The sequence below is a fragment of the Ursus arctos genome, unplaced genomic scaffold, assembly GCF_023065955.2.
Source record: "Ursus arctos isolate Adak ecotype North America unplaced genomic scaffold, UrsArc2.0 scaffold_7, whole genome shotgun sequence".
In the NCBI taxonomy this organism is placed as follows: Eukaryota; Metazoa; Chordata; class Mammalia; order Carnivora; family Ursidae; genus Ursus; species Ursus arctos.
The window spans coordinates 53,589,131-53,601,327 of NW_026623089.1; the positions used below are offsets into that span (position 1 = coordinate 53,589,131).

The following is a 12,197-nucleotide window of genomic DNA, read 5'->3' on the forward strand; positions in this document are numbered from 1 at the left end:
CCCGGCCCCCAGATCCCCTCGCCCCATCTCTGACCACCCACCACGACGCGTGGGGTGTCTTCACAGACACGTTCCCCACAGACGCAGATGCATTTACACAAATCAAGTTCTGGGTGCCTGCTGCTACTCCTGGCCTCGCCATGCAGCGGGGGCCGTGGGACTCGGAGCCCCAGTTTAGACTTACCTGGGACCCCACATGAGACCCGCTACACCTGCCACCTGCCTCCAGGACACGGAGCCGCCACAGTCACGAGCCAGCACCTATGACTCAGAGCAACACAGCACAAGTACATGTTCACTTGGGTCACGAGCGACTGACTGAACTTGGCGGTGGACAAGTGCTGGGCTGGGGGAAGCATCGAGCTAAGCGTTGGCACCATGTATTTCAGCCCAGCAAAGAGACGAGGCAGGCGCTGGCGGCCTGTGGCTCAGGATCCACTCCAGCTCCTTCTGAAACCAGAGCGGGGCAGGCTGTGCTCCAGGCGCAAGCTCCCTGCAGCCGCACCTGAATCCCCATCACCACCTCCTCCAGGTAGGCTGCCCTCCTCCCTCCATGTCCCTCGTCGCCTTTGTCCCCATGAAAGCCTGAACCATGAACTTCACTAATCCTCAAGGGCCTGGGGACCTGGACTGAGACAGCCCTGTCCCGCCCCCTAGGAAACTGGTCCAGGGCAGATTCACACTGAACAATTCAAAATGCACCCAAAGGCCCTTACCCCCAGGGAGCAGTCTAGCCTCCGCTTCTCTAATTTTAGAGACAGAGACATAAAAAGACAGGGGGTGGGGTGGCAGTAGGGACAAAGAGATAAAGAGACTTGGAGGCAGAGAGAGAGATAAATGTGGCATCATCGCTCACTACTTGTCTGTATCCCTTGATAGGCATCCCGTCTGTCTCACCCTGCCTGGCACCCGGAGCAGAGAGAGCGAGAGCAGGGGCCAGTGAATGTTTGCGGAATGAAGGAAGGAGAAAGATAGTAGAGCAAAGAAAGCAGGACGAGAGGAAAAGGCAGGGAACAGGGTAGCAGGTTGAGAGGGTTGCTGGGTCCCTCTCTCTGTCCTGTTATGTTTGTGTATTTTTGGCGAGAGCAGAGGCTGACTATGCGACAGGCCCGGCCCTTCGACCCAGAACATCGAGTGTCAATGGTGAAAGGGAAGCCCGACGCTGAGCTCCCGGGTCATCGCTCCCCAGCCACCCAGGCTACCCCAGCACCCACAAGTCCAGCCACCCTCCGCCCGGCCGGGAACCAGGCCGGGGCCCAGTCCTCTGGGTGGCTCGACCCCACCCATGTGCGGCGCAAACAAAGCGTCCACGTGGGCGTGTATGACTTATGGCTTTAATCTCCCTGATAGAAGGCCTTTAAAGATTATTTCAGGGATGAAAAAAAATAATCCTGGGTAATGAATCACGGCCTTAAGAAGCTGATAAGCAGCAGGGAAGCTGGCGGGGCTGAGTTCCTGATTTAATTAAAGTCTTATGGAGACTCCCTGAAACAAAATCCATTGTAGCCATCAAGGTGATAAAAAGACTGCAGGTTACTTTAAACTAACTCACCTGCCTCGTGAATCTTCTTCACAGAGGAGGCGACAGACAAAGGGGCCGTGTCATCGGGACCCAGGGCAGCATCACTGCAGAGGGCCCCATGTAGGGCTGCAAGGAACCCCTGGGGGATAGAAGGCGGCTCAAGGGGCCCAAGAGCTAAAGTAGATCGGAGCCTGAAGGCTGCAGAATAATCCGCTCAGACAGGGGGTGGGACCCTATGTGTCCTTAGGTCACTCACTGGCCCTCTCTGGGACTCAGTTTCCAAACTAACATTCAGGCAGCAAGAGATGGGTCCAGCTGGTCTCTGAGAGGCATCCCCGAGCTGACCTTCAGGGTCCTAAGCCCCACGTTCCCCAAGGAGGTGAGGAGAAATGGGTCCTATCTCCACTGGGAAGGCTCTTCTCTCTGGATCCTGCCCACAGCGCCAGCCTCCCCCAGCCTCTGCTCCCCCTTCCGTGCCCTTTCCAGTCCCACTCACATACACCACTGCCTGTTAAAAGTGCAATTGCCAACACTCTTGGGGACACACTCCTGGTCCAGGGAGGGGGCAAGTGGGGTGTATGTGTCCAGCCTGAATGCACCATGGAGCACAGGGCCCTCAAAGCAGGCAGGAGCCATGGACTCTTTCCCGCTTGGCCACCAGGCTCTGCCAAGGCTCCGGAGAGAAGCCGAGTGGGCTGGACCTGGAAGGACAGAAATAGAGCCCAGGAGAACGTGACGACAGTGGCCAGAGGTCTGTACAGCCTCTGAGACTAGCCGGTCCGCGGGGAGTAAGAAAGGCAGCAGGCTGGGTGCTGCCTGGATGGATGGGCGGGCGGATAGACAGGTAGGGGCACGGATGAGCGAATGGCTACATGGACGGATGGATACACCGATGAACAGCATGCAGGGGAGGGGACTGTGAGCTACAGCTGGGTTTGGTCCCCTGGTGTCAGCTCCCTCTCTGAAGCTCTCAGCCCTGGCAGCCTGTGCCCAGGGCAGATGTGTCCGTGACTGTGGGCCGTGTCACCCACGAGGGCCATTGACGCAGGGTGAGGGCTGCCAGATAAATGTGAATTTTAGATTAATTACGAATAATTTTTAGCAAAATTTTGTCCCAAATACTGTATTTAGTTGCTCCACTTGGCAGCCCTACACAGAGTGTCCCCTGGGCCCCATGCCTGGCAAAGAGCTGCTCCAGGGAGAAGTCCCCACCCAGGGGGTGTGCACAGAGAATTTCTCATTTGTGGCCTCCCCCTGGGCCCCGAGGCCCCGGAAGCCTCTGACTGGTGAGTGGGTAAGGAAAGAAGATTCCATCAAGAAACTGCAGGCTGAGAAGTGGCAGTGCCAACCTGGTACCATCCCTAGGAAAGTCCTCCGAGCCCAGGCCAGGCTACAGGTGGGGCTGCTGGGGGCTGGCTGCCACCTAGCGGCCAGTGTCAGAACGGCAGGCTGCGGAGCCCCAGGGAAGGTGGGCAGGTAAAGGCCCCCACGAAGCAGCCTCCTTACGCAAGGTTAGGAGTATCGTCCACTTGACAGGAAAGGAAACTGAAGGTCACCTGACACCTAAACTCATGTCCAGACCCTAGCATGGATGCAGCCCGGTCTCCACATCCAGGCACCCCCTCTCCTGTTCACAGCCACTAAGTGGGTCCCCAAAGCCCACCCTGTCATAGGCATCTCCCGCTCACCAACCTTCGCCAGTAGCTCCCCGTCTGCGATGCATTAAAACAACGCCGTTCTGCGCTGAGTTCAGAGCCTCTTCAACCAGCCCAAGCCTTCCCCCTGACTCTCTCTCTGCCTTCTAATCCTCCCGCGTTCCACCTCCTGGAAACTTCCCCAGCCCTCCTCTCCCTCCTTCTCTCCGGCCCCTCATCTCTGAGGCTGCTGTGCCCCCCCCCCCCGTCTGCCCTGAGGCTGTTTCCCGTCTCCACATGGCCCTGACCTCCCAAAGCCGATGGGCCCCTCATGCCCTTAATACGCTCATCTAATCCACACCTTCAAGTTCCATCCGCCAACAGTTCCAAAATGCCTCTCCCCTGAACTCCGGACTCACACCGTGCACCGTCTGCCTCCCCGGGAGCCCTCCCCGGGAGCCCAACAGGCCCCTTGCACTGAAATGGTCAGAAGCCCAGGCCTCCCTCCGAAACCCGCTCACCCTCAGCCTTTTCCGTCCCAGGGGCACCTCTGCCTCCCCAGTTAGCTAGGCCAAGTCTCTTGCAAACACCCACATCCACTCTGCCCACAAAGCCTGTTGGCTCTGTGTCCAATATCAGCCTGAAATCCAACCACTTTGCAGCCCTCCACCCAAGGAGGCCAGCCACGCACGCCCACCACGTGGAGGCACGCGGCCAAGGGCAGCCTCCTGCGCCCACCAGACCACTGCACAGGCCCCCTGGCTGGCCTCCTCACTTCCTCACTCATCGTCCCCTGCAGTCTCGGCTCCCATTCATTCATTCATTCATTCAAGGACGGGCAAGGGCCCCGCCGTCCTGAAGCTTCCATAAGGCGAGGGCAGGGGAGAGGATGGTGGTGCAGAAGGCATATGGTAAACAGCCAGTGAGACTCGGCTATTACTTCTCCACAGTCAAGGTCACTGCTACCAAGCAGAAGTGGACAGGGTCACAAGGCAAAGAGCAGGTGGAATCCACATGGTCTGAGGCACGGAAAAGGCTTCCCTGAGGATGGGTCTGTGTTATGTGGACAAAGAGAAGGGGAGGGTAGGGAGGTGGAGAGAAACAATGCAGGGAGAGGGATGCATTGGGAGGGAGGCAGACGTGGGAGGAAGGAGGCCCAGAGGTGGGGGCGTGTGGTGTGTGCTGAGACAGTAGGCCCAGCAGGGATGAGACCTGCTGGCCTTGTGGGCCTTGGAGGCACTCACGTTTTATTCTGAGGGCAACCAGGAGCACCCCCTCAGGGTGGGGGCTTTCCAGACCCCTCCATACATGGTTGCCCACCCACCCCTGATTCTGGCCAAACAGGGACAGTGAGGGGTTAATGAGACACCAGAAACAGAAGCACCATGTCCAGCTGGTGACAAAAGTCTGGAAGTCCACCTATAAACCCAAAGCTCAGCGAGCCTGCCTCCGAAAGTCCCCTGGCTCCTCCCTGTCCCACACACTTGGTGAGCACGGACGCCCCTGTGCCAGCCCCAGCCAGCCCAGACAACCCAGGGGAAGGGCCCTTGCTGAGGCCTTGATGGCTGTGCTGGCCTTCCCAGAGGCAGGGGCTGAACTGCTGGCTGGGGTTATTCCCAAGCCCACCCACCAAGAGGAGGGATCTGGGGTTGCCACAAGAATGCCCAGGGAATAAAGGGTCTGGGGGTACCCCAGGGTCACAGCTGACCTACAGGTCCTATGTGGGGAGTCAGGGAAGGGTCCCTGGAGGAGGGGACGAGAGAGAGTCCTGCACATAGAGGGAGTGGCAGGAGCAGAGCTGGGCTGGGTTCAGGAGTAGTAAGTTGCAGAGAAGGGCTTCGTCTCCCTGGCGTGCGCGGCACACATCCTTGGGAAGGGCTCAGGAACTAGGGGTAGAAAGATGGATGGAGTGAGTCGGGTTTGACTGTCAGGGCTGGAGGGAGGTGGGAAGGACAGATGTGGCCAGATGGGGACGATGGCTGTGGAGCGGACCTAATTCCAGGTGAGGGTAGTTTGAGGTGGGCACTGGCCTTCCCCGTGGGGATGGGGGCAGTGACGTCCTTGTCACGGCATCCATCTAGCATGCCGTGGCTGCACGCAAGGGGCACACATGACAGGGAAAACTCTCCCCACAAGGCCAGCGGATCCCACGAACCAGGCTCTTGGTCTGGGGCAGAGTGGGGGTTACCAGGGCCAGGAGCAATGGGGGAGACGGTAGCTCTTCTGCGGTGCCTCCCGGAGAGCAGATGAAGGACCAGGGGCAGAGGGTGGGCTCCCGGACAGGGATTCTGACAGGCCACCTGGAGTCTCGGAAGCACTGGTGTCAGAGGTAGGGGCCCAGGGCATCCTGGCTCTGGGCCCCTCGGAGCCTCTGTGGCCCCACCTGCCAACTGGACAGGTGATTCTCCTGCCGCCGTGCATGGGTGGGGGTGACGTTGGCAGACGCAGCGCTGAGCACAAATGCCAGGCTTTCTTGAGGGGGCTTCCTGGTGAGGCTGGGGGTGAAGCCAAGACTTACTTGAGGTCTCTGCCTTCCTTCTACAGAAAGAATCGGAAAGAACAGGGAGCCCTCTTATTGTCTGGCCTCCTCCCCAGAACCCACAATGACCCCATTGTCCCTCACCTGCCCAGCCCAGCCCTGCCTGAGCCAGGCAAGAGTGGGTCGTGTCTTCCTCTGCCCCCACAAGCTCAGGAGGAGGCTGGCTGTGGACTCCTGAGGCCGTCCCAGGTGCCCGTTCCTGAAGGAACTCCGAAGTCTTGGGTCCTGGTTATGCTCACCAGAAGGAAAATTGAGGACAGCTTTCCCACCATTGAAGATCCAAGAGGACACTAGGACTGGAGCTCTGTTCCTGGTTCTTGTCTCTAGGAGAAGAAGAGGGAGCCCCCCCCCCCCCAGGGTCTTGCAGATTAGCTTGGAACAGGTGCCAAGGATAGCCCAGAGCCTACAATTCTCTCTGAACATGTAGGTCAGCCCAGGCTAGCCTAGAATAGCTCACAGGTCAGCCCAGTCCCCCACGTTAATCCAGAGACACACGACATCCTAGAACACTTGGGATGGTTTGAACACCTGTTAGCCCAGGATAGCCCAGGACTCAGAGGTCAGTTCAGAGCACACAAGTTAGGCCAGGTTAGTCCCTGATACATAGGTTTCCTTGGCACACCCAGAATAGATGACAACAAATAAATTGGTTCAAAAGAATAATTTTTCAGGGTGCCTGGGTGGCTCAGTCGGTTAAGTGTCTGCCTTCAGTTCAGGTCATGATCCCAGGGTCCTGGGATTGAGCCCCACGTGGGGCTCCCTGCTCAGCAGGGCATCTGCTTCTCCCTCTGTCCCTCCTCCCTGCTCCTGTGCCAGCGCACGTGCTCTCTTTCTCTCTCAAATAAATAAAATCTTTTTAAAAAAGAATAATTTTTCAAAACTTTTTAAAACAGGAGAATTCTCCTTCAAATGAAATCTCACCCAGAGCCCAAAGTATAAACCGATGAAGCGGAGCTGCTGTGGCTGGGGGTTGACGGGAGGGCAGGGCGGGGGTGGGGGTGCAGCGGCCCGCTGGGAAACGTGCCACCCTCAGTGGCCAGGGAAAAGCCCCACCTCGGAGCATTTGCCAGTTTCCATGATGCGAATACTCCCACCACGGCCTCTGCAGGCTACCAGCCCCTAGTTAGCAGACTTGGAGCTGGGAAGAGATGCCCATAATTACCTCCACGAGCCTGAGAGCCCGCGCCAGCTCCCAGAGCTACCCGCTGGACTTCCTGGGCTCTTTGGGGGTCACCCCGGGACTCAGAGGATCTCCACGCTGGGGAGCCCAGGTCCAAGACACAGAGGTCGGCCCAAGCCTGGGGGTTGACTAGGGGGTTTCAGGCTTTCAAAGCCTGAGGGGAAGCCAGAAAAACGTTTCCCTATCCCTGGCAAGCGTGGGGGCAAGTGGGAAGTGAAGTCAGTGGGGGAGACCCAGCCCCAAGAATTGCCCATATGACTTTGACCAAGTCCCCTCTGGCCTCTGGGTCTCAGTCTCCGCAGCTGTACAAATGGGGGCCATGGAGCCCCGCTCTGGCTTCTGGACGTCCGCTGAGCTTGCCGTGGTCACTTTCTGCCTCTGCCCCCTTTGCAGGCCTGGCACCCACCCCGGCAGAGCTCCAGGCACGGGCTCACTCTCCCTCCACCCCTCAAACACCTGTCCTCAGCCGGCTGGCACCCAACGGGTTGTGCGGAGCTGGACTCGGGGCGTGCATCTTCCTTTGTCAGAGGCGAGCCCCACACGTGCCCACGGCAGCCCCACGCAGGTGGCCTGGTCCACGCATGGTGTCTGACGGTGACGCCTCGCCAGCAGCCCAGAGCCTCGGGAGAGCCAATCTGGGCTTTCACTATTCAGTTGAAAAATAAGGTAAATTCCGAAATAGTTTGAACACTCAGAAAAGGACATTTAGCCACTACCCGGATTGAGATGCTCGTATTCAGCCGGCCTTCCTGGACTGGGACATGCCTGTCCCCCTCAGAGCGCACTCAGTGCCCCTCCCGGGGCCCCCTCTGTTCTCACGCAGGCGCAGTGGGGCTCGGTGGGGGCAAGAGCGGCTTCTCTGTGCCTCGGCCCTGTGCTCTGTCACATGCGTGCTCCTCGGACATCTCCTTTACCCTTACAGCCCCCTGGTGAGGCATGGGCAAAGAGAGACTGATTCTCTCCATTTCACAGAAGAAGACACTGAGGCACAGAGGGTGAGGGAGTTACCTGAGAGCACACAGTACACGGTGGCAGGTCAGCACTAGACCCAGATCTGTCCCTGAGACCGGTGTTCTCTTCCCCATCAGCCCCGGGTGCCCTCCCCCGCTCCCCTCCCCTCGGGGCCTCCAGGCGGGCTTGTTAATAAGCATGTTGCGTCCATGGGTGTCAACGGGGACTGTCCCAGGCAAACCGGGCCATACCTCGGCCCTACCTTTGAAAACCTACCCCAAGCACTGTGTGAGGTACAGGACACTGTAACAAAGAGAAGACACCGTCCCGCCCCAGAGTTGCACACGGATGCCTGGACGCACACATTTATGGTAGCCGCTGTGCACGCTGAGCGTACAGACCACAGAGATGTCAGCCACGGAGCAGGAGCAGGATGGAGCTGACTTTCTAGAGAAAGTGGTTTGATTTAGGTCTTGGACAGCAAGACTGGCGAGGTAAAGAAGAGGGCGATCCCACCTGGCAGAGGGACCCCCCCGCACACATTCCAAAGCTCGGTGGTGGGAACCGCACGGCCCAAGGAGGCAAAGAGAGGTGTTTGTGAGAAGAAGAAAGTGAATGGTGAAGATAGAGGAGCACATCGTCTATACACATATCCAGAGACGAATCGAATGCAGAATATGTAAAAAAAAAAAAAAAAGAGAGAGAGAGAGAGAGAGAAGAGAGAAAGAAAAAACCCTCCAAATCAAGAAAAGAACCCAGCCCAATAAAAACAGCACTGGCCAAGGCCTGGAATGGGCGCTACTCAGTAAGCCCGTGTCCAGCTGTCCAGTCAGCATGTGAAAAGTCCCCAACGCCGTCACTCATGGTGCAAATGCAAATTAAAACCACAATGGGATCCCATTATACTCCCACCACAATGGCCAAAATTAAAAAGGAATGCTAGCTCCCCGAGTTGACGAGAATGTGGAGCTTCCAGAACTCTCACACGCTACTAGTGGGAGTGTTAATTTGCTTGGGAAACGGCTTGGCAGCGTTTACGGAAACTACACAGGCCCGGGTTATGATCTGGCAATGCCACTCGCAAGGATTTGCCCGAGAGAATGAGAGCAAATGACCGCTAAAGGACGCGAACGGAAATGGCCATCGCAGCTTTCTCCATGGGAGCCAAGAACCGAGAACCACTCTGCTGTCTATGGACTGCGGGGTGGGCACGTAAGTGGGGGCCCATCCCTTTGTGAAATATTACAGGGCGATGAAAAAGAACACATTGCGAGGCCCGTAAGTGTGGGATGGATCTCGTAGCCGTAACGCGGGGTGGCGGAAGGCAGACAGAAATGCCTATGCGCCGTGTGGGTCCCTTTGAATAAGCTCAGGGGTAGATGCAGCTGGCTTGGAGATGAAGGTCCGAAGAGCCGTTACCTCTGGGAGATTATTGCCTGGGAAGGGGCCCAGGGGAATACTCCTGGGCTGTTGGAACTCGCTGTATCTTGATCGATGAGGCAGTTACAGAGTCCACACATGTAGAAATCCATCCAGCCGTGCACACTTAAGATTTGAGCACTTTCTACTACGAAGTACCCCCCACAAAGTGTTGTTTTTTTTTAATCCCTCTAGATAAGGTTCAAGAGTGGAGCAGAGAGGGCCAGGGAGGGCAGCACAAGCCCTTGGGAGGCTTTGCAACACCCCAGGTGCGAGAGAATGAGTAAGCCAGCAGGAAACAGGTGCCAGGCGTGGGCTCAGCCCGTCAGGCTGCAGGAGGCCTGAGGAAGATGTCAGCAGTGTGGGCAGCTGGGAGAGGCTTCTGGAAGGAGAGAGAGGGACTCGACCAGCAGGCAGAGGCGAGGACTCCTTGTCAATACACCCAGGTATCATCTAGAACAGGCACCCCTGCTACCCGTCTCGGAGGGGGTGAGCCCCCCAACACTGGCGGACTCAATGAGAACAGTCAGCCCCATTTGTTGGGCCCTTCTGACGTCCGTGGGGCCTGCGGTGAGAGCTTCTTGGTGCTCTCTCAGCAAGCCCAGGAAGGAGGCCTTCCTCTTCCTATCTCACAGATGTGCACACTGACGCTCAGAGGACTGAGCCCGGGCACCAGCACCCCACCTGTTAGCCCTTTTTGTCGACCACCATGACACCCCAGAGGCAGATGGCCCTCTGGCAGGGACAGCTTGGCAAGGATGCGGCCTCGGTGGGGCAGCGGGGCAGAAGCATGCGAGGGGAATGGGCCTGCGATCTGCAGCTCCTCGGACTGCCCAGGAGTTCCAGGCATGTCCAGGTTTGGGAACGGATGGGGTGCGTGACAAGGACAGTAACTCTGAGCCTGGGTGTGGAGCAGAGGGAGCCTAGGAAGTCCCCAGCACTGTCGTCGGCCCTCTCCCCTCACGATGGCCCTCTGAGGCGAGTGCTGTTATCCCCAGCTGAGGAGTTGAAAGCTCGGAGTGGTCAGCCAGGGAACCTCCTCCCCCCACAGCGCGGTCCCCCAGCCCAGCCTGTCACGCTCGCCTGTCACACCTCCCCCTGGGTCCTGGGCCCTGGAGGGGCTGGCACCAACCCAATGGATGGGGCAGAGATGACCAATTCTGAGAGACCCAGAGAATAGAGAGGAGGGAGGAAGAACAGAGATGGCAAGGAACTGAGAAAAGCCGTAGACAGAGCAGACAGAGCGGGCGGGGCAGGGAAGCAGCCGGTGCCGTGGTGGGAGACAGAGCAGATGTTCCCAGCAGCTGTGAACTCACGAGACAGACGCCGCTGACACCAGCTTATGGGGCCGGTCCCCGCTGCTGCCTGTCCCCTGCACCCGATCGGCGGCCACCCTGGTTCAGGTGGCGAGGGGTGTAAGTCAGGGGAGGGTCGGCAGAACACCAGGCCAGACTCTCCGAGAGACCCCCCCCCACCCAGACTGTGCGACCCTGGGCCCCAGTGTTCTCATCTGGGCAATGGGCCTCAAGGACCCTGCCGGCACCGTCAGGCTCTGAGCCACCAAGGCATTTCCCGCGCACCCAGCCTCACTCCTGCCAAGATGACAGCCTGCAGCCCTCCACCCCCTCACCCAGGCTCCCGGCTCCCTGTGGGAAGTGCAGCCCCCTTGGAGCCACCATTCCAGGGCCTCCAGCCTCCTCTCCGAAGGACGGGGTGTGCTCACTTCGGCCGCACATGCACTAACACTGAAACAGGATGGCGAAGAGGAGCGTGGCCCCTGTGCAGGGATGACATGCAGAGTCTTGAAGTGTTCCGTATTTAAAAACACAAACACAAAAACAAAAGATGAGGCCAAAGCCTGCCTGCAGCGTCTCTGTCCTCCGTGCCCCCCAGGCAGACCCCTGCTGCAGGCTCTGGAGGGCGGGAGGTGCCTTGTGGCTGACCGGAGGGGACCAATGGGACAGTAGGGTGGGGGGGATGCCAACGGGAATCCATCAACCCCATTGTCACCCTCCCCCGTGAACTGCCTTGGCTCAAACCAAGCTTTGCCACCTAACAGCTGCGTGACCTGAGGCAGGTAATTCAGCCTCTCTGAGTTGCTCATCGATAAGATGCAGATGGGCTCGCCCACTTGACAGAGCTGGCGTGAGAACTGGCCGAGCCTGCAGCGGTGGGAGCTGTCCACCGGTGCCCAGTGCTCCGTGGTGTAAGGACAGCTCCCGGGCATGAAAGAAAAGACAACCGTGGAGCTAGAAGGGACTTCAGACGATGCTGACCCCAACCCTCACCTACACCCACAGAGGACAGCTGGAAAGCAGGCCACACAGCCCTCAGGGCTCAGATGGCATGGAGCCCCAGTTTCTGGCTCCCAGGCCAATGCTTCCTGGTCGCCTGAAGTCACTCCTGCCTTTTCTTCAGATGCGGCAAATGCCCACTCCATGATGGCATCTAGAGACACTAGGCAGGGGTGGGCACGGGAACGCCCCTCACTGGCCTCTGGAACCCCCGCTCTGTTGTTGAGGATGAAAGAACCGCATTCCCCGGGCCCGAGTGGGGCACCTGCCAGAGAAGGCGTGGCCAGGGTGGGATCCCAGCTACTGCGGCCCCGCCCCCTGTGCCTGCTGTCCACCGGGGCCCCCCCCCCACCCCGTTCCCTGGCAGAGGCTCCAGGCTTGATGAAGCTGTCACTGTTGCTTGCAATGGCACGACAAAGAGAGTCCAAAGGGGATGAAGGGACAAAGGTGACAGGAACCACAGGTCCCTGAAACAGGCTGAACCTGATGTCCGCGTCCTCCTTGGGTCTTTAATAGCAGTTAGCTGCCCTGTGGGAGCTCAGCCCGGCCCCTGCCCAACCTCCCAAGGAGGAGGGGGACACTGGGTACAGCCCCTGATTAATTAAATCAATAAACCACCAGTGCAAATCTGGCCAAGGGCCAACTCGTCACAGTGCTC

General features: G+C 58.5%; 1 non-coding gene across 1 annotated transcript; it reads left to right on the forward strand.

The window, feature by feature from the left end:
* Nucleotides 1–10,958: 10,958 nt before the first annotated feature.
* Nucleotides 10,959–11,067, forward strand: LOC113259315 (U6 spliceosomal RNA). Its single transcript, XR_003317557.2, has one exon. It is a non-coding gene; the product is annotated as a U6 spliceosomal RNA (small nuclear RNA).
* Nucleotides 11,068–12,197: the final 1,130 nt, after the last annotated feature.